Source organism: Eublepharis macularius, chromosome 9 (assembly GCF_028583425.1).
Source record: "Eublepharis macularius isolate TG4126 chromosome 9, MPM_Emac_v1.0, whole genome shotgun sequence".
Taxonomy (NCBI): domain Eukaryota; kingdom Metazoa; phylum Chordata; class Lepidosauria; order Squamata; family Eublepharidae; genus Eublepharis; species Eublepharis macularius.
This window is the reverse complement of record NC_072798.1, coordinates 103,557,610-103,579,555: the sequence shown is the minus strand read 5'-3', so window position 1 is coordinate 103,579,555 and position 21,946 is coordinate 103,557,610.

The following is a 21,946-nucleotide window of genomic DNA, read 5'->3' as shown; positions in this document are numbered from 1 at the left end:
CAAGTCTAGAGGCCAGTAATTAATTCTACCTCTCTTTAATTAATTATCAGTTGACATGGATAGTGATCTCCCAGGGAAAGGCATGGATACATTCCCTTTGGATGCTGGGAGCCAAAGGGACGTGTCCGTTTCTGGTGTCCCAGCCTGACTGCCCCATAGCAGCAGGGCCCTCCAGTTGGGCCCAGCTCTGGCCCCCTGAGCCTGCAGCATTACCATATGGGGACAGGGTCTTGTGGTTCCCCCACAGCTGCCGCTGTGCCAACCAAAATATGCTGTAGGTGTGATGGGCGTCTTCCAGTTGTGGGGGGGACTCTCTGGCGAAGAGTCTTTGGAAAAAACCCAAATGTACCCTCTCCCACTTTTCCTCCAATGGCTGTACTGTACAATTCCAAAAGCGATGCTGAGTGAAATAAAGAGAAGATTTCTTTCTTGCAGAGACTCTGGGGTGCCAGCGCCCGGAAGGTGGGCTGCATCATGGAAGAAGGTATGTGGGTTGGATCGGTCTGGGCCTTGCCTCCTAAGCAAAATTAGAGCCCTTTCAATTGCACTTTCAATGGGATATTTCAATAATTGCCCATAAAGAATAGATTCCAGATCACAAGATACTTCACAACCTTTGACTACAATTTCCCCCCCAAAATTTATGTTTATTTCCCTCCACCTTTACTCTGGTGCATCAAAACTTTTCATTAAATAAACACGTTTAAAAAAAGACGGCAAAAAGCTAAGATATGAGCCATGATGCCCGATGACCAGTGCCATCCTCAGCAGAGTTACACTGGTGTCACTCCATTGTTTTCAATGGGTTTAGACTGGTGGAACTCAGTTCAGGATTGCAAGTTGATTGATAAGATAAAAAGAGGACGGTAGAGATAAGTGATCCTTCCACTGAATAAACGAGTGCTCCCCATCTAGTAAAAAAAACACCAAAATAGTCCAGGCACAGCTAGATAATTCTGAAAACTTGCAGGGATCCCTAGATATGAACAAACATCTGAATTATGGTTGTTGTGGGTTTTCCGGGCTGTATTGCCGTGGTCTTGGCATTGCAGTTCCTGACGTTTCGCCAGCAGCTGTGGCTGGCATCTTCAGAGGTGTAGCACCAAAAGACAGAGATCTCTCAGTGTCACAGTGTGGAAAAGATGTAGGTCATTTGTATCTACTCAGGAGGGGTGGGGTTGAGCTGAGTCATCCTGTAAGAGTTTCCCCGGGTGTGGAATGCTAATGGCGGGAGGCTTCACTGTATCCTGAGGAGGTTCTTTTGCATATGGATTGGTACTTGATGTGCTAATCTTCTCTGCAGGGCTATTGTCGGGTGTGGAGTGTTTTGTTAGCCTGGTGTTTTTCAGAACTGGAAACCATGCTCGGTTCATTCTTAAGGTTTCTTCTACAGGAAGATGGAACAAGTTAGCTTATGAGATCTGACCAGACTGGGCTATACCAGGCCGACTTCCCTCTTCTGGAAGTTGTACACAGCGGAAAAGACCTGTTCAAAATTTGCAAAACTACAATATGGATTCTCCTTTAAGAAATCCCAAAGAGGACTTTGGACGGAATCATATACCAATCATAGATATTTGCATGGAGGAGGGCGGGTTTGTGCTTCCCGGATCTGGTTTTGTCAAGACTTTGGGTTCTGGCGGGGTGGGGAGCCGTGAACAGAGGGCAGAGCGTAAAAGTGGGGACACAGGGAAAGGTGGTATGGCATTATTGTCACTTACGTGTCTTCCTCCGCTGCATCTCCTCTTCCCTCTAGCAAGAAAGGAATAGAAAGACACCCAACATAAGATTTGTGCATTTCCCCACTTTTTATCTTGACCCGGCCACTGGCTTCTCTCTGCAGGCCACCCAAGAGATTCCCTGGTGTGCTCGGGCGAGATGGTACACGAAACATTGTGGCTGCCCTCCAATTGCACATGGGTCTCCTCGTAGTCCGGCAGGGCAACCTCCACTACCTCCTGGGCCGCTGGGGGTGATAACAACGTGTGAAGTTTGTACAAAGAAGGTTCTGGTCTTTCGGGCCTGACAGCCCGGACAGCCATAGTGAAGTGGCAAAGGAATGAAATGAGAAATGCTTGACTGGGGGCTGGGGCCTCCCCTGCCAAGGGGCTGCTCACTGGGGCTCTTGGGCACATTTCTTTTGGTTTTTAAACTGAATCCAGACCTCCCATGTGGAGGCAAGATTCGGGACTTGGTTGGTGCGGGGACGGAGTCTCTCGCTCTTTGGCAGATGCAAGGGGGACTTCTGAGGACCTGGGAGAGGGGCTAAATCCCTTTCCCCAACCAGCCCTCCCTCCAGAGACCACTTCCTCCCCCCCCCAAGGGGCTCCACTTCCCTCCTTTCTGCCCCTGCTTCTCCCCTCCTCGGCCTCCTCCCCTCTCTGTCCCTTGCTGTTGCTGGAGATTTCCTTCCTGGTTCCAGCAGCTGCTCTCCTTCACCACTGCATCTTCCTCCTCCTCCTCTTCCTCTTCTGGGTGCTACTTTGGGTTGCCAAGTAGCCCGGTATGTGGGGACTTCCTTGCAATCTGGGGGTGTTGCAGGGGGTGGCATGCCGAAGACCCGTCTGTTCTGTATTTTGGGTGCCATTTCCTAAAGGATGCCGCTGTGCCAACCAAAATATGCTGTCAGTGTGGTGGGTGTTTTCCAGTTGTGGGGCCCTGGCAAACAGTCTTTAGGAGGAAACCCATTGGACCCTCTCCCGCCTATCCTCGGATGGCTGCACTGTACAGTTCCAAAAGCGATGCTGAGTGAAATAAAGAGATTTCTTTCTTGCAGAGAATCTGGGGCGCCAGCGCCCGGAAGATGGGCTGCATCATGGAAGAAGGTATGTTGGTTGGATCAGTCTGGGCCTTGCCTCCTACCCAAAATTAGAGCCCTTTCGATTGCACTTTCAATGGGTTATTTCAGTAATTGTCCATAGAGAATAGATTCCACATCCGAAGATACTTCACGGCCTTTGACTACCATTTGATTTGCAAAATTTCTGTTTATTTCCCTCCTCCTTTAATCTGGTGAACTGACACTTCTCATTAAAAAAACACATTAAAAAGAGACAGCAAAAGGCTAAGAAACGTGCTGTGATGCCCAATGACCAGTGCCCTCCTCAGCAGAGTTCAACTGGTGTCACTCCATTGTTTTCAGTGGATTCAGAATGGAGGAACTCTGTACAGGATATCAAGGAGGTAGATAAGATTAAAAAGTTAAAAGAAATAGTAGAGAAATGTGATCATTTCATTGGATACCCAAGAGCTGCCCCCACAAGGAAAAAAACATACATCCAGGCACTGTGTGACGATTCCGCCCACTTGCAGGAATCCCTAGATAGGCATGTTTCGTGTACCGTGACCCCCAAACACACCAGGCAGTCGTGGGTGGCCTGCAGGAGAGCCTGGAGAGAGAAGCCAGGGGAGGGTCAAGATTAGAGATGGGCCCTTTCCAAAATAAATTAATGATCCAGCTGATTGTGGATCGGCGCTGGCGACGATCCTCCATAAAAGGTCCACACCGATCATCTCCCATTCCTGATCCATGGATTGTGGAGTGTGGATTGTGGAGGCCAAAGCGGGGCACGCTGCTATTTTCAGCTATGAGGGTTAGGTGGGTGATGGCAGCGGCCGCCAGGCCTGGTGGGCACAGGAAGACGGTGGCGAGCCGCCTCCCCTCAGGGGGCAGGGGGTCTGGCCTATGTTTGGCAATCAGAGCTGCCTATCAAGGTTTGCAGGGATGAGATTGGAGTTCCCTTGGCTACAGAACACCCCCTTCCCGCCCCCTCCCCTGGCTGTCTTCTCCCAACTGGTGACTGCTTTGCTTCTCCGTGGTTGGAAGGAAGCCCTGCTCATTAAGGAAAGCTGGGCTTCCATTCGGGTTTCCAGGGCGACAGAAGGAGGGCAAACACAGCTCAGGCATTCCCCTGGCTCCGTTGCCAGGGGAATAGATTGCTGGTGCCTGAGTTTCTGGCTTCCCGATCCAAGCACGATCAAGCCCCAATCCAGCCCCCTCCCCCCAATCGCTGCATCATTGGCTGTGTCCGAGCACGATCCGCCGGGTCCCGATCCCGCGATCGCCATTATCGTGGGTTTTTTTTTATCATAATGCGGATCGTGCCCATCTCTAGTCAAGATTACATATTGGACAAATACACAAATCTTATGTTGGATGTCTTTCTATTCTCTTATTGCTAGAGGCAAGAGGACCTGCCGAAGAAGACACGTAAGTGACAATAATGCCATACCAACTTACTCTGTGTGCCCACTTGGGTTTTATGCTCTTGCCTCTGTTCACGGATCCCCACCACACCTGAACCCAGAGCCTTGACGAAAGCAGACCCGGGAAGAGCAGAACTTCCTCCTCCATGGAAATATCCATGATACGTATATGATTCCCTCCAAAGTCTTCATTGTGGTGTCTTAATGGAGAATCCATTTTGTAGTTTTATAGATCCATATTGTAGTTTTGCAGATTTTAGATACGTCTTCTGAGGCTTTTCCAGTTGCAGGGGCTCTGGCAAAGAGTCTTTAGAAGAAAGCCAAATGCACCCTCTCCCACTAACCTCTGATGTCTGTGCTGTCCAATTCCAAAAATGATACTAAGTGAAAAAAAGAGAAGATTTCTTTCTTGCAGAGACCCTGAGGAGCCAGCGCTGAGGAGGTGGCCCGCACTGTGGGACCTCAGTGGGGAAGAAGGTACGTTGGTTGGATCACTCTGGGCCTTGCCTCCTACCCAAAATTAGAGCCCTTAAGATTGCACTTTCAATGGGATATTTCAATAATTGTCCATATAGAATAGATTCCAGATCACAAGATACTTTACAACCTTCGGCTACAATTTTATTTTCAAACTTTCTGTTTATTTCCCTCCCACATGAATCTGGTGAAACGAAACTTCTCATTATAACAAAGCACATTAAAAAAGAGACAGCAAAAGGCTCGGAAATGAGCTATGATGCCCGATGACCAGTGCCCTACTGGGTCGTTTCCAGACAGCTTACCTGCACCTGGGACATCGTGCCACGTTTCGAATCGTGCTGGGGAAAACGCAAAATATCATTTCATCAAATAGCCAAGAGCTGCCCGCTCAAGGAAAAAACCAAATGAGTCCAGGCACTGTGTGACAATTCTGCCAACTTCCAGGAATCCCTAGATAGGCATGTTTCATGTACCGTGACCCCCAAACACACCAGGCAGTCGTGGGTGGCCTGCTGGAGAGCCTGCAGAGAGAAGCCAGGGGCAGGGGCAGGATTACACATGGGAGACATACACAGATCTTATGTTGGATGTCTTTCTATTCTCTTATTGCTAGAGGCAAGAGGACCTGCCCAAGAAGACACGTAAGTGACAATAATGCCATACCAACTTACTCTGTGTGCCCACTTGGGTTTTATGCCCTTGCTTCTGTTCATGGCTCCCCACCACACCTGAACCCAGAGCCTTGACGAAATCAGACCCGGGAAGCGCAGCGCCTCCCTCCTCCATGCAAATAACTATGATAGGTGTTTGATTGCCTCTGAAGACTTCATTGTGATGTCTTAAATGAAAATCCATATTGTAGTTTTGCAAATTTTGCACAGGGGTTTTTCAGTCTGTGTCAAACTTCCAGAGGAGGGAAGTTGGCATGGTATAGCCCAATCGTGTCAGATCTCAGAATCTCAGGAGGGTGGGTATTATTATTATTATTATAATTTCACCTAGGAAGAGAAATTGACTTTTGGGTGCTAGGTCCTGATTTTGTGTTGAAAAAGGACGGAAAAGCTTAAACTTAATTGGCCCAATCTTTCCAGACCCTTTTTTTGGGTGGTTAATTCATCCTACTCTGCCTCAATCTCTCTGCACAGCAAAGTGGAGGAAAGATCGAATATTGTCCGGCTCCCCGAACTCAAAAGGGTAAGCGTTGCCGACCCCCACCTCTGAATGCCCATCGTGGGGCTCTGAGTCCCCAGCCAGGATCCTGATCACCTTGAGCAGGGAGGAGGCCAGATTTCCTCACACCAGTCATAGCATCCCTAGAACCTCCCTCAGGTCATCATGACTCTCTTTGGGGGTTTCAAAGGGTAGGAAAAGGGTAGCGAAATAACGCAAGTTTCCAGGTCAGTCATTCTACCTGTGTGTAATGAAAAATCAGTGGCATCTTAAAGCTGTGACCTGGATAGTGATCTCCCAGGGAAAGGCTTGGATACCCGGAGGGAAAGGGACGTGTCCGTTTCTGGTGTCCCGGCCTGACTGCCCCATAGCAGCAGGACCCTCCTGTTGGGCCCCACCCTGGCCCCCCTGAGCCTGCAGCATCTCCCATGTGGGGAGGGGGTCTTGTGGTGGTTTCCCCACTGCTGCTACTCTGCCGAACGAAATATGCTGTAAGTGTGGCGGGCGTTTCCAGTTGGCTGTGCTGTACAATTCCAAAAGCAAGGCTGAGTGAAATAAGGAGAAGCTGTCTTTCTTGCAGAGGACCCGTGGAGGCAGAACCGGGAAGGGGGCCTGCAGCATGGAGGAAGGTACGTTGGTTGCATCAGACTGGGCTTTGCCCAGAATCTGGAGATATGAATGTTTCCTGTTCAGATCGGACTTTCAACGGGTTATTTCAATAATTGTTCGTCTCGAATGGATTCCAGATCCCAAGATGATTCACGGCCTTTGACTACTATTGGATTTTCAAAATCCTTGTTTATTCCCCCCCCTCCCTTTAATCTGGTGTCTTGAAACTTCTCATTAAAAAGGCACATTAAAAAAAGAGACAGCAAAAGGCTAAGAAATGAGCCATGAAGCCAAATGACCTGTGCCATCCTCAGCAGAGTTCAACTGGTGTCACTCCGTTGTTTCCAATGGGTTTAGACTGGTGGAACTCAGTTCAGGATTGTACGGAGGTGGATAAGAGAAAAAGGTTAGAGTAGATAGTGGAGCTGTCAAATTGCCAGCAGTTGCCCCACCACTGGAGGGCACCTGCCCACCCAGACTGGGGGAGGTCGTGATCTCTCCCTCACTGGCACAGCCCAACCGGATGTTTTCAATGAAGGACTGGATCTTTTCTTAGAGACATTCTGGACAGACTGTTGCCACCTGGTCTTGGATGTGCTGCTTTTCAAAAGCATCCAGAAAGGACCCCCGGTCCAAAGTGTTGCTCTCTTGCTAGCAGGGGCAGGTTTTTAGTATCACGCCATGCTTACCACGCAACGTCGTCATGGGCTGCTAGCCTGCTTCTGGTCCCAATTTTATTAATTAATTTATTTTATGTTACTTGTATTCGGCCTTTCTCACTGAGACTCAAGTCGGATTACATAGTGAGAGATTAGTACAATTAGTGGCAAGGACAAGGGCAGGCATTTCCATTCAGTGTCAAGAACAGTTCCATAAAAAATGTCATGGGGGAATAGAATACAAGTTTACAAAGATATGGTATTAGCAAGGATCCAGTACGGGGCTGAGGAATGCGGAAACAGAACAGAATCAATTCTAGGACTTACATTGAACAACATTAGTAGTAGTAGTAGTAGTAGTAGTAGTAGTAGTAGTAGTAGTAGTAGTAGTTCACAGAATCACAGAATCACAGTAGTTCACAGTAGTAGTAGAACAGAATCAATTCTAGGACTTACATTGAACAACATAAAGCACAGGTAGGATATAGGAGTACATATTTAAGGCAAAACATAACATGTAAGGCAACACAATGGTGTAATCTAGGATTTCTAACTCCTTAGCAAAACATCTGGGATCCCTTTCCTACAATTTAAAGTGCTGGATTTTATTTTTATGTGAAGAAATGCCAGGGGCCCAATATTAGTCGTAGTAGTCGTTCAACTAGGAAGAGAAACGGACTTTGGTGTGCTGGGTCCTGATTTTGCACTGAAAAAGGCCAGAAAAGCTTAAAGTTAATTGGCCCAATCTTTCCACCCACTTTTGTCTGTTACAAATTTTCCAAAAGGCCTTGACAGCATGATCTCTTTTCAGAGATCAAAAGGTCAGAAAATAGTCAAGAAACTTGTAGGAGCCTCAGGCAGAGTGCTTTATTATTAAACGAAAGTGAAAGAAGCAGGGAAGTTCTGTGGGGACTCCAGGGGGGACATGGAATTTTCCTGGGGTTACAAATGACATCCAGTCTACGGAGATCAGTTCCCCAGCAGGAAAGGGCAGCTTTGGAGGGTGGCCTCTACGGCATTACACCCCACTGGAGTCCCTCTCCAGGCTTCACCTCCAAATCTCCAGGAATTTCTCAACCCGGAGATGGCAAGCCAAGCCTATTCGCTGCTAATGATGTTCACAGAACTGGGTTGGGGAATCCTGGAGATCTGGAAGTGGACCTGGCGGGAGGTGGCTTTGTTAATATAAGGGTTCCATGTTATGTCTTTCCCTTCCTGTTTTATAAGCTGTCTAGGAAGCCTTTCTGTCCAGTGAAATCTTTGCCGGCCCTTCCTTTCATATACAGCGTAAGCTGCTTTGGGAACTCTTTGGGGAGGAAGGTGAGGTAAATATGAAGTAAGTCTACAAGTGAATAGGTTACCCAACCCCTCCTTTCACTGGAGGTTGGTCAGGGGACCACCTGCTTATAAAATATATGCTCTTCCACATATGGCTTCCTAGGGACAGATCCAGTTTATGGCGAATGTCTCCCATGTGAGCTTAATTGAAGGAGCAGAAGCCCTGCCCAGGTACAGTCAGTGCCCAGGCGAGGAGGCTGCGTGACTGTGAAGCATGCCTGTGGAACTCTGCCTGGGTTGGCTTTTTCTGAGACAGTGCAACACCCCGGAAAATCCTGGTTGCAGTGGCCTATGGACTGTAGACACATTCCGCGTTCTGGGCATTCCTGCCAATGAATGCCTGAGCCTGCGTTAGCGGCAGGTACGCTCGGGCATTCCCATAGCAGATTGTCAGGCTATGGATGAGAGGATACAGCAGACAGATCAAGTGGCGCGCAAGTGAATGGCAAGTGAACAGGGAGGAATAGATGTGAGTCTGTTCACTTGCCAGGCAAGTGTCATTCCTCACTTGTAGCTTGGCTCTAAGAGGGGGAAGGACTACTTCTCTTCTCATATCTAGACCTAAGGGGGAGTCCAGGGCTCAGGACTGGCCCTTATCCATTTTGGAGAGGAAACGGTAACCAATCTTGAGTAAGAAGGCCGAGATATAGAGGGCCTAGCAGGTAGAAAGGAGACTTGGCCAATTCTTGATGCAGAAGAAAGTTTATTGCATTGCCAAGAACTCTCCCCCTTCAGGCACTTCTTCTCTTACCAAGCTAAAGAGGTCAACTCCACCGTCCCAAAAGGCTCCACAACCTTCTTCCGGGGGTGCAATTGTTTCAGGGAAGAAGTTTAGTTCAGTTGGGTAAGGGAGGCTTGACTGCTTTTCCTTGGCACGGCAGTCTTAACTCTCTCAGAGTGCTTCTTGCTTTGGGCCAGAATCTCTCATTTTTATGAAAACAGTTACAAGCCCTGTTGTGCCTTTTCTCCTTTTCATTCTGGGAGATATCATTTCAATAAAACTTTTATATTCTTTGCAGGGGCTCTTCTTTGTCTGTCTCAGACTTAGTGGCTGATTCAGGGAGCTCCCGGCGGCTAACGAAGGGATGCTGCCAGGGGAATGAAAGAGCAAAGGTGCTGTGTAACACGCTCGGGAGTAATCACCCTTCCCTCCTTCTTCCTGCAGAGACCAAGTAGCCGAAAAATGTCCCAGCAGCATCCAGGAAACCGACAGCTCCCATTTTGCACCTATGGATGGGCCTCTTTCCCGACCAGACTCTCTGGCAGGGGGCCAGCGTTGCACAGCGGCATCCTCTTGCCATTCCACAGACGAGAAAGAACTGACCGACACGTCTTGCTACAGCATGGAGAAGAGAGCGAGTGTGCTGGCAGCAACAGCCAGTCCTGATGGCGGCTCTGTGACTGGCAGAAACAAGCACGTCCACCCACCGCCCAGGCGGCCACAATCACCCAATGCCAAGGAGTTCCTGCCCGCACTTGGGGCACCAGAACACAGGCAGGAAGCAGGAGGAGACCCATTTATCCCCCAAAGTTCCCTTTTCTGGGCAAGGGGAATGCAGAGCTGGGCCAGCAAGATCCCCAGTAATGATAGTCTTGTATGCACCCAGTTGCCCACTGAGGAAATGCAGCCCTCTCTCCCAGGGGAGGCACAACTTCAATTCCCAGTTGGGATATGTTGGCCAAAGGGCAGCACATTGCTCATAGCTGCAAGCAGCAGGCCAAGGAGCAGCAAAACAAGGGGCAGAGGGTGGACTAGAAACCATGCCCCAGGCTTCCGGGCCACCCTCCACCCCCTTCGCAATTGCTACAGGGCCGCCTTTCCTTGGTGAGCTATTGGTGGGAGGACGGGCTGTCTGTGTGGAAGGTGCAATTGCACGCTCTTTGCATTCCCGTTGTCTAGCCAAGGGGACTCAGCTGCAAGCAAGGATGTGCTCCCTCCACAGGCCTCTGCTCGCCCCACCAGGCCTGCTGGGAGTCAGTGGGCCTTCTCCCTTTCCTGCCTGCCTTCTGGTATTCCAGGGACTTTCTCTGCATCGGCAGCTGCGTGTGTTTCTGCCAGTCACAGGGCCCCTCCTCAGCACGCCAGCCCAGAATTTCTGCCTCTTGGCAGGTTCACTTCAGAATCCAGCACAGTTGCCCTACTTTTCCATGACTTGTTTCTGTCTCTCAGTTATTTCCTCTCTGCAAAATGGCCATAGGATGATGAAGCTGAAGTTGCTTCCCAGTTCCTTATTTGCAATTCCTAGTTCTTTTCACAAACCCAAAATAAAGTTTGGAGGAGTACATAACATGCACCTCTGTCTTGTGGGGACTCTGTCCTCTATGAGCTAAACTACACGAGACGAATTACACGAGGATGCTCACATGAAGGGAGTCGCAATGTTAGCTGAGTTTTAAAAGACAGATGGGAAGGCTCCTAGAAGGGGAGGTGAAACGGACAGTTTCCGGAGGCAAAGAGGAAATTGACAAACCCTCTGGGGAGCAATCTTTGCTGGCTCTGCAGAGAGGGGAAATTAACAAAGCCTTCCGATCTGTCTTTTAAAACGCAGCTTCCTGGCTCGCCTTGCCACTCCCTTCACGTGCACATCCTCGTGTAATTCGTCTCTTGTAGTTTAGCTTGTCCCCTACAAGAAGATATGCTCTGGAGCTGAACCACAGACTGGTTCTGGAGCGAAGAGTTCCTGTTTGGGCTGCCTCCCCCAAGAGATGTGAATAATGAACAGATACATGCCCTCCGTGCCCCCAACTGAGGCTTACTCTACCACCTATCATACACCTCCACAGTCAGGGGGACCGGCCCTCCAGGAAGACCTAGGATGCTTCCAGGTCCTGTGCTAGCGGCTCTAAAATCGGCTCCCCTAAAAATCTTTGGATCACCCCAAATCACACATCCCTGCACTTCAGAGAATGTCCCTTCGAAAAAGACATGGGGGGCGTGGCTTTGATTCCCAAGGGAATGGAAGCATTTTAGGAGAGCTCTGTCCTCCTTAACCCTCAATCCCCTGGAAAATAAATACTCCTGTACTCAAAAAACTCTTAGTATGATAAAACAAGCCTCTAAGAAAAAGAAGTCACAGTCTAAAATTGTTAAAGACTTAGAGCGCTGTTTTTCTGACACGAGTGACTCCAAGCAGGTGAGGAACGACAGTGAAGGACTGCTTAAAATGGCTGCCGAGAGAACAGAGATCGCTGAGGCGCAGGTAACTCCCTCAGAAATGACTCTCAATCCCCAGTTGCAGTATTTGGAACAAAGATTACTCAATCAAATGGCCAAACTGTTACAGCCTCTAGTAAATCAATGATCAGAAATAAGAATAGAACTGAATAAAACAAACCAGAAATCAGAAATGGCTCTAAATTTGTGTCAGGAATCTCAAAGCGATATAAAAGATCTTCAGCACCTGACTGAGTCTCACCGGGAAAGAATTCTCAGTCTTGAGATCAAGGCCCGGCAGAGGAATTTAAAGATAAGGGGGGTGGAAGACTCATTTGCCCCCAGTGGAAATCTGAAGGCAGCCCTGACCACGTGGCTCGTCAGGCACTTCAGGCTGGGAGAGGAGGCCCCCCCCAGCCCTTCATCAGCAAGGCCTACAGGGTCGGCTCAGAGAGGCTCTTCAGAAACAAGCCAGGCCCGAGGGACATTATAATCGAGATCACAGAGGAATCAATGCGACTGAAAATACTGCCAGAAGCCAGAAGTAAGGGCTTTATCCCTCTTAAAGGAGCCTCGATACTCATTTTTGAAGACCTGCCTAAAGAAATCTTGACAAAACGAAAAGAACTGAAACCTACAACTGAAGCTCTTAGAAAATCTAACATACGCTACAAGTGGCTGAATTACTGCAAAGTGTTAGTGATTATTCAAGGCAAGCGATACACAGCATCGGACTTAGAAACGGGGGTGGAGCTTCTGACTGCTTTGGGAATAGAGACACCCATGGAGGTCGGCAGGGACAGCAACAAGAGGAAGCAGCCGTTGACTCCGTCACCCCCACAAGGGAGCAAGATCCCAATGAGAGGCTCTTGAAGCAGCATTTATATATAAAGAATGAGAGACTGATAGTTGTGATTTAATAGGAGTCAGGGGTAGTCAAATATTGAAACGGGTATGATCACAGGGGTTTGGGGGAGGGAGGGTAAAGTTCTGCTAAGACAGCTCCAGTTTTGTTTTTTGTTTTTTTAATAGCTCAAGACTTGGGGACTTTTCCCTCCCCAAAGCTAGAGTCTAACTCTAGCTTAAGAGCTATTTCTGGGGATATTGGGTAGTTTTTTGTTCTTAAAGTTATTAAAAGTTTTATTTAAAAAAATTATAACTAAAGATCTCAAATTAATATAAAGGGGAGGGAGGGAGGGGAGTTAACGTTTGCATCTTACAGGGCTTTGAATAAGTTTTCCAGGCTATACAGGTTTACAACTAAATAATTTTAATACTGATCAATTGTTTTTGATTGTTATTTGAGTAATTGCAGGATTTAATAATTTGATTAATAATTACATAACTATTGTCTTAAATACATTGATTAAGAAATTGATTAATATTTATATACCTATTAAATTAATTACAGTGATTAATTACTTGATTAATTGCTATATAACTGTTTGAGTAAATACAGAGTTATTTATATTACCAAAGTACATTTCTTCCATATTATAATATTATATTATATTATATATAGATACATATTTTTAATATTTAAATAGTAACCAATCAATTTAACATACGATTTAATTGTAATATTGTTATCAATTGTTGTAATAGGAAACATTTTAAGGGTTGTTAACTACAAGTTAGGAGCTAGTATTAAGTACTGGGGATATTCATACAGTTTATATACATAGTAAAACAGTCTTACAGAGTATATACATAGTAAGACAGAAAAGATTCAGTGAAATACAAGAAGTACTGGGTTAAAGAGATCATAAATATTTGTGTCAATAGTTTTATAACAGGGTGTTTGCCATTTTGGCTTTAGGCATTCTGTTTTTTGCTTAAACTCTAGCAAATATTTATTGGAGTTGTGTTTATAACAAACAAGGTTAGCTTTGCTAATTTTTGACTTTATTATTAGAGGGGATCGTTTTTAAACAAGTTGGGTTAGGGTAGTTAATTTGGACAAAGTAAGACAAAGCCATTGCCTCAGTTTACAATCATTAGGCTTGTAAAATAAGAAACAATTGTTATCACAGTTAGGTAGTTTCTCATTAGACAAATTTGAATAATTAAATAAATACATTAAGTACAATAATAAATAAATACAAAATAAGATCCCCTTGGTGGGTTAGAATAATTCTAGATCCTATCACTTTATAAGGGTATTTTAAAGCATAGTATACTCTGTTACAAGTACACTGGGAGTACTAAATAGAAAATTGTATAACTCTTTAAAAGAGGACAAGAGTGCATGATGTGCACCAATCTTAAAATAACATCTCTTAATGTTAGAGGATTGGGAAACCCCATTAAACGTAAGCGCATAATTTCCACTCTAGCAAAAACAAACTCACAAGTCATTCTACTACAAGAAACTCATTTCAGACCAGGAAGTTCCAATGTATTAAAAGCCAATTGGATAGGTTCACAATTTCATGCAGAAGGATCATCCAAATCTAGAGGAGTTGCCATTCTAATAACTAAAAACCTACCCTTCCAAAAGAAAAAGCTTCTCAAGGATCCCAAAGGGAGATATATTTTTGTTAAAGGTATAATAGAAGGGCAAGCATACACTTTTGTCTCAATATATGCACCAAACAACCAACAACTTGTCTTCATAGAGGAAACTCTTAATACCTTATCCTCCTTTCAGGAAGGTCAGCTGATGATAGGAGGAGACCTGAATTATATCATTAACCACTCTCTAGACAAAACAGTGCTCAATACCAAAACAGTTAAAAACAAAAAGAAAAAACAAAAAAGGAAATCTATCACAAGGCTTGCCACATTGCTTCAGAATAACAATCTCCTAGACGCATGGAGGCACACTCATGTAGGAGAAAAAGATTTTTCATATTACTCCCCTAGACACAAAATTTATACGAGGATAGATTATATCCTTGTTTCTTCTTCTTTAGGTGATAAACTTTTAAATTCTGAAATTGGTAATATATTAATATCAGATCATGCATGGGTCAGCATAACGATTGAAAATAAGGGGAGCCAGAATAGGCAGTGGTGCTTTCCTAAAAAATTATTGTATAATCAACAAAGTTCAGCAGAAATAGAAAAAAATTTAGAGACAATCATAGCAGAGAATAGTTCGCAAGAGGTAGACCCACACATTTTCTGGGATACTGTTAAAACAGTAGCTAGGGGACATATCATTTCACTAACTTCCAGAATTAATAAGGAAAAAATAAAGCAAAAACAGGAACTCTTGGCCGAAATTAAACAGTTGGAAACAAACCATAAAAAAACAGGTAATGAAAAAAACTATAGAAAACTGCTTAACAAACGTAAGGTTTTGGAAACATTAGAAACAAGGGATATTCACAAAAACTTGTTATATCTTAAACAGAAATACTGGTTCAACTCGCCTAAGGCCCTTCGTATGCTTTCTAACAGAATAAAAAAGAAGAGAGGGTCTACCATGATTAATAGTCTTAAGGCTGAAAAAGGAAATGTGCAAACTACTACTAAGGAAATCTTAAACATCTTCACTGATTTCTATTCTACTTTATACTCCTCAAAGGCCCCGGATGAGGTTAAAATTACCAACTTTCTAGGAAAGATTAGAAATTTTACTAAATTGACTATGGAAGATAGAGAATTTCTAGAAAGACCAATTGCCCAACAAGAAATTTTAGAAGCTATAAAAAATGCCAAAAATAATAAAATGACAGGTCCAGATGGGTTCCCTGTGGAATTTTATAAAAAATATGCAAAGTTACTAACCATTCATCTAACAAAGACATGCAACGCAATAGTAACATCAGGGAAAACACCACCTACTTGGGAAATGGTTACGATAATAATCATTCTAAAGCACGGTAAAGATCCATTAAATCCAGCTTCTTACAGGCCTATCTCAATACTTAATCACGACTACAAACTCCTTACTGCAATAATGACAAAACGTCGTAATACCTTTATAGACAAATATATCCACTTAGATCAAGCAGGCTTCATCCCAAAACGTGACATAACTAATCACATTCATAGAACTTTAAATCTCCTGGCTCATTGTAAACTCAATAAAATAGAAGCAGCCTTTCTGTCCTTAGATGTGGAAAAGGCCTTTGATTCGGTTGAAATCAAATACCTAATTAAAACTATGCAAATGATGAACTTTGGCGATAACTTTCTATCTATAATCCAATCTATCTATAATCAACCAAAAGCAAATATCAAGGTAAATGGGCAGTTATCAAATTCAATCAACATTGGACGTGGAACTAGGCAGGGATGCCCGCTGTCACCTATACTGTTTGCCATCGCCCTTGAGCCGCTAGCGATAGCGATTAGAGAAAATGACTCCATAAATGGTATAGATAAAGGGACATCCAAATATAAAATCAGCTTATTCGCTGACGATATGTTGCTCTATCTAAAAAACCCCAATCAGTCTTTAAAGCATTTACATCACCTTTTAGAAATCTTTGGTAGAATTTCAGGACTGATAGTAAATCAAGAAAAATCCCAAATTTTGTCAGTGAATTTGCCTAGTCACAAGATAAATCAGATAAAAAACTCATATAACTTCCAATGGACTAATAAACAGTTAACTTATCTAGGTATTAAAATATCAGTGGATGTTAATGATCTTATTAAACTTAATCATGATAAAATAATTTCAGACATAAAATCAGATATGCAAAATAAGAAAAAACTGAACCTTTCTTGGTGGGATAGATTCCACATAATTAAATCCTTCTATGTACCAAAACGTCTATTCCTGTTTAGATCTATTCCGGTGAAAATATCAACAACCCAATTGAAAAAATGGCAATCAATTCTGAATAGATTTTTGTGGCAAAACAAACCTCCACGGGTCTCTTTTAATATCCTCTCGTTGAAACATTCAAAAGGAGGTTTAAACTTTCCTGACTTGGCAATTTACCAAAAAGCAGTTAGTCTGTTTAACATTCTACAACTCTTATCAGCACCTGAACTCTCTAGTTGGAATATACCATTGTGTTCACTCCCAAAATCATTCTCAGTTGGTGACTTGATTTGGAATCAAAGAAAGGATCGCCCTCCATTAAATAATAACATATTACTGTCAGCAGTACTATCAGAATGGGATTTAATAAGAGATAAAATAGTTCCTAAGATTTCAAGATTCTCTTCTTTTCACAATCAAACATGGTTTCCACCAGGAAAAAACAGTAATTATAACTTGGTCCTCAAAGATATGCAACTCAATAGGCTTATAGACATAACTTCTGGGAAAGATATTATGTCAAAACAAGAACTGGAAAATAAAACGCAAAAGAAAATTCATTGGTATGTTTACATGCAGATTAAAAACATGACAGAGAGTATAAATCTTAAAAAAATTATGAGTACCCCTTTGACTGATTTTGAACAAATTTTAAACTATACACGGAGAGAGAAAAAGGGGATGGTATCTAAACTATATGCTATTCTGCTCTCTTGTTTAAAAAGTACTGATTTACCTTGCCAATCAAAATGGCATCAGGATTGCAATATCGAAAAAACACAGGAAAAATGGGAGGAAATCTGGTCATCTTCAATATTTACATCAAAAGTAATTTCTGTAAGACTCCAATCGTTTAAAATTATTCACAGGTGGCATTTGACGCCTAAAAGATTGTCTACAATGTCATCCTCTTGCTCTCCCCTGTGTTGGAAGGGTTGCAATGAGGTAGGATCCTTCTCTCATTGTTGGTGGGGTTGTTCACGGATAGCCACATTTTGGAAAGAAATATTGGAAGTAATAAAACAGATAACGAATTACGATATTCCATTATCACCTTCAATTATGGTCGATTCCACACTACCTTACCTCCCGCTTGTTTTCCGATATCATTGCGTCATGTCCGAGGTCGCAACAATCACGCGCGTGTTCACATCACCTTCCGACTTCCTTTTTTTCGCGCAACACCTTGATCACATCCCCTCAATAAAAACCGCAATGAACGGGAGGGGGCGTGGTTCTGCTCTGAAAAGTCGCGTTTTTTTTAAAAAAAAAATTTTGTTAGGCGGTCGGTATACCGACACGATACTATCATGTCCTGTCGAAACCACACCCCAGTATTTGGCGCTGATTGGCTCTTTCTCCTCCCGCCATTGATAGTCTGCAGTGATTGGTCCTCTGTTTGGGCGGGCAATTTTTTTTTTTTTTAACTTTTTATTTTGCATTTTTATATAACTTTTTCCAAAACTACAAATAACCAAATTAAACAACAGCATAATGGGCAATACATGGAAGAGATGAAAACCTTGATGTTTTAACAAACAGCCAATATTAACATTGAAAATAATACACTGAGTATAAGAAGTCACATTATAGCAAAGAAGCTAAGTGTATGTAAATCTACGTTAGGTAACTGATTGGTATTATGACAATAGGTTAAAAATGGTAGCCATTGTACAAGAAAGCACGATTGATATTGTGGATTATCTAAGCCTTTAAGGTGATCTGCTATTTTTTCCATTATGAAAATGTCCCATAGTTTTCTGAGCCATTGTGATACACTTGGAGTTTTTTCCTGTCTCCAGGTTGAGGCTAAAAGCAATTTTGCCGCAGCAATCAATAAAAATATCAGATTTTTCCTAGTAGATGGGACCGTCTGATCCTCCCAGAGTCCTAGCAGGATTACTTCAGGGCACTTGGGAATTGCATAGTTTGTTATTGTTTTAATTTTTTGTATGATTCGATCCCAGAACAACTGAATTTTAGGACAAGACCACCATAGATGAATATAGTCTCCATATTACTGTCAGCAGTACTATCAGAATGGGATTTAATAAGAGATAAAATAGTTCCTAAGATTTCAAGATTCTCTTCTTTTCACAATCAAACATGGTTTCCACCAGGAAAAAACAGTAATTATAACTTGGTCCTCAAAGATATGCAACTCAATAGGCTTATAGACATAACTTCTGGGAAAGATATTATGTCAAAACAAGAACTGGAAAATAAACGCAAAAGAAAATTCATTGGTATGTTTACATGCAGATTAAAAACATGACAGAGAGTATAAATCTTAAAAAAATTATGAGTACCCCTTTGACTGATTTTGAACAAATTTTAAACTATACACGGAGAGAGAAAAAGGGGATGGTATCTAAACTATATGCTATTCTGCTCTCTTGTTTAAAAAGTACTGATTTACCTTGCCAATCAAAATGGCATCAGGATTGCAATATCGAAAAAACACAGGAAAAATGGGAGGAAATCTGGTCATCTTCAATATTTACATCAAAAGTAATTTCTGTAAGACTCCAATCGTTTAAAATTATTCACAGGTGGCACTTGACGCCTAAAAGATTGTCTACAATGTCATCCTCTTGCTCTCCCCTGTGTTGGAAGGGTTGCAATGAGGTAGGATCCTTCTCTCATTGTTGGTGGGGTTGTTCACGGATAGCCACATTTTGGAAAGAAATATTGGAAGTAATAAAACAGATAACGAATTACGATATTCCATTATCACCTTCAATTATGGTCGATTCCACACTACCTTACCTCCCGCTTGTTTTCCGATATCATTGCGTCATGTCCGAGGTCGCAACAATCACGCGCGTGTTCACATCACCTTCCGACTTCCTTTTTTTCGCGCAACACCTTGATCACATCCCCTCAATAAAAACCGCAATGAACGGGAGGGGGCGTGGTTCTGCTCTGAAAAGTCGCGTTTTTTTTTAAAAAAAAAAATTTGTTAGGCGGTCAGTATACCGACACGATACTATCATGTCCTGTCGAAACCACACCCCAGTATTTGGCGCTGATTGGCTCTTTCTCCTCCCGCCATTGATAGTCTGCAGTGATTGGTCCTCTGTTTGGGCGGGCAATTTTTTTTTTTTAACTTTTTATTTTGCATTTTTATATAACTTTTTCCAAAACTACAAATAACCAAATTAAACAACAGCATAATGGGCAATACATGGAAGAGATGAAAACCTTGATGTTTTAACAAACAGCCAATATTAACATTGAAAATAATACACTGAGTATAAGAAGTCACATTATAGCAAAGAAGCTAAGTGTATGTAAATCTACGTTAGGTAACTGATTGGTATTATGACAATAGGTTAAAAATGGTAGCCATTGTACAAGAAAGCACGATTGATATTGTGGATTATCTAAGCCTTTAAGGTGATCCGCTATTTTTTCCATTATGAAAATGTCCCATAGTTTTCTGAGCCATTGTGATACACTTGGAGTTTTTTCCTGTCTCCAGGTTGAGGCTAAAAGCAATTTTGCCGCAGCAATCAATAAAAATATCAGATTTTTCCTAGTAGATGGGACCGTCTGATCCTCCCAGAGTCCTAGCAGGATTACTTCAGGGCACTTGGGAATTGCATAGTTTGTTATTGTTTTAATTTTTTGTATGATTCGATCCCAGAACAACTGAATTTTAGGACAAGACCACCATAGATGAATATAGTCTCCATTTTGTCCACACTGTTTCCAGCATAGTGGATTCGTTTCATGATTAATGTGGTGGAGAAGAGTGGGAGACAGGTACCACCTCGCCATTATTTTAAAGGATGTCATTCTGATGCTCACTGCTTTAGATTGCAAGCAGTTTCCTGACCAGATGGAAGACCACTGAGCATCAGATAAGATTGTATTACAGTCTCTGATCCAGTTTGCTTGGTATTTCAATGTGAGCTGATCATTCCTTGAGTTTAAAATAGCATATATTTTAGCTATTAAACCTTTCCTATGAGATTGTGTTAATTTAAGTAAATATTCAAAGTCAGTTAGTTCACGCTTTAATGAGGTTACAAGTGGCTGACTTTCTAGTAGGTGTCTGATTTGGAGGTATTGAAACCATGGGATCGTAGCATTTGTATCCTTTTCTATTTGAGCCTTGTTCAGGATAATCCCATGTTTGGTTATATCAATAATCCTGTTTTGTTTAATTACTTTCCATAATTTAAAAGAATTTAAGTCCATGCCAGGTGGGAACCAATTCTGATCTATAAAAGATGATAATGGTGAGATGGTTGGAGCAAGATGTTGCCTTAACTTGTCCCATATGTCTAAGGTGGTTCTTAGAAAGGGGTTAGTATGAATTTGAGGTGGTCTATTCTTAGGTTCAGCCCATATCACATCCTGTAAGTCGTGTGGGTAGATGTGTGATGATTCAATTTGTGGCCAACCTGAACCTTCTACAGTATTTAATAGTATTACGATGTTTGCTAGTTGGGCAGCTATGTAGTATTGTTTTGTCTGAGACTGATAATCCACCTTTCTTAGCAGACCGTTTCATGGTTAAATAGTTTATCCTAGGGTGTTTGCCATCCCATATAAAACTGTTTATAATTTTTTGCCAATGTTGGAAATCTTGATCTGTAAGTTTAATTGGTAGCATGCGGAAATTAAATAAAAATTGTGGGAGAATCATAGATTTTACCAGATTAATCTTTTCTGCCCACGACAACTTCATTTCCGCCCACTCTTTAATTTTGTCTTTTATCTTTTTTTGTAACGGTTTAAAGTTAGCTTCTTTTATATCCAGTAAATCAACTGGTATCTTATTGCCTAAATAAGTCCATTGCTTATGGGTCCATTGATATGTAAAATTAGAAGCCATCTCTGACCTAATGATTGGAGTTAGGTGAATAGGGTAAATTTCTGATTTGGTTTTATTAATTTTAAGACCTGAAATGTAACCAAAATCATGCAGGGTTTTTTCCAGGGCTGGTAATGAGGTGCATGGATGTGCAAGGTAAAGGACCATGTCGTCCACAAACAGGGAAATTTTATAAACGCGTTTTCCAATAGTGATGCCACTAATGGCGTTGTTTTGCCGTATAGCCTCAGCCAGAGGTTCTATGGATAAGGCAAATAATAATGGGGAAAGCGGGCATCCCTGTCTGGTTCCTCTTGTGAGCTCAAAGTCTTTTGATTTCAATCCATTGAGTTTTATTTGGGCCTTAGGAGAAGCATATAATAGTTTGATAATCTGAATAAAAGAATGGCCAAATCCCATCCTAGAGAGCAATCTTATTAAATAATTTGTTTCTAAGCTGTCAAAGGCTTTTTCAGCATCTAATGAGAGCAGGATCGACTCTATTTGATTGGTTTTACAGTGATTGATAATGTTTAGAGTTTTTCTTACATTATCTGTAATACTCCTGTTTGGTATGAAGCCAGTTTGATCAGATTGTATGTAATGACTTATGATTTTATTCAGACGATTAGCCAGTACTGCTGTAAATATCTTTGCGTCCTGATTTAGTAATGATATGGGACGGTAAGAAGATGGGAGGGTGGCATCCTTCCCTGGCTTAGGGATTACAATAATTGTAGCTTCATACCATGTTTTTGGGAAGTTGCCTTTTAAAAGGATTG